Genomic DNA, 1,275 nt, shown 5'->3' with positions numbered 1-1,275 from the left:
AATTTGAGTTGATGGGTTACTGGTGTTTCCCTTCCTTCCTGGGGTCCTTCCAATTCCACTGCTCTCTTCATGCAGATGAATAACCACAGCGGTGTCATGTCTAGAACAGGGACGAAGAGGGGGTACCTCGCCCAAAGAGCTTCCCAACTACAACATAGGTCTATCGGTGTAGTCATCTCTCTAAACACTTATCAAAATCAGAACGTGTTGATTGTAGAAAGAAATGTATTTGAGCATCCATATAAAGGGAATCAAATGTAAATTCAGTAATTGCTCTTAGTTCTCCTAAGAGGGAGTTCTGATGAGTTCAAGTCAATGTTTGAGATGATATTCTCTTACAAAGGAAAGTTGCTTGGGAATATTGTAGATGATCACAATATAGTTCTAACTTGGCTTAAGATGTCCAATCAGAGGCTTGAAAGAACATAGTATGCCCCAAATCTCATTAAAACGAATGAAAATTCCCCTCTATTGGTGAGTAGAAATGGAGCTTCACATCGGTCAAATACAAGTATGCACTGCATATTTACAAAAGAAAAAGGGAACTTTTATTTTTTTTTAAAGATTTTATTTATTTATTTGACAGAGATAGAGACAGCCAGCAAGAGAGGGAACACAAGCAGGGGGAGTGGGAGAGGAAGAAGCAGGCTCATAGCGGAGGAGCCTGACGTGGGGCTCGATCCCATAACGCAGGGATCACGCCCTGAGCCGAAGGCAGACGCTTAACCGCTGTGCCACCCAGGTGCCCCGGGAACTTTTTTTTTTAACTTGGAATAAATATGAAAAAGCAGCTCAGATTGGGAGACAAGATAGCACACATAAGCCAAGTTTCTAATTTTAGATGCACTTCAAAACAATGACTCCCACAAACCCTCTTAACAAACATCCTTTTGACACTGTAAAGACTTTAAGAAAAGTGAGAATTCATGCTTCCTAGTTTCTAACACATAAAAATGACATAAGTGTATTTGGATTCCCGCTGAGTATTTTTTCAAGTACATCAGACTCATCATACTGCCCCCTGAAAAACCTGACAAACATTGCATTTTCCCCGCAAGTAGAGAATCAGACAAGTATTAAAAAAGTGAAACCATTGTGGGCATTAATTTAGAAAACTGCCTAAAAGAATTAAGGTTCCAAAAATGCTCCCACTAAATTGGCATGTGCCTAACAAATGCCTTTCTATTACTTAACTGTCTCTGCAAATAAGAACCAAAAAAAGATCTTAAACTCCACCATAGGCATAACTCCACCATAGTGGGAGTCGAATTATTT

Source organism: Ailuropoda melanoleuca, chromosome 18, assembly GCF_002007445.2.
Source record: "Ailuropoda melanoleuca isolate Jingjing chromosome 18, ASM200744v2, whole genome shotgun sequence".
Taxonomy (NCBI): domain Eukaryota; kingdom Metazoa; phylum Chordata; class Mammalia; order Carnivora; family Ursidae; genus Ailuropoda; species Ailuropoda melanoleuca.
This window is presented reverse-complemented; position numbering follows the sequence as displayed.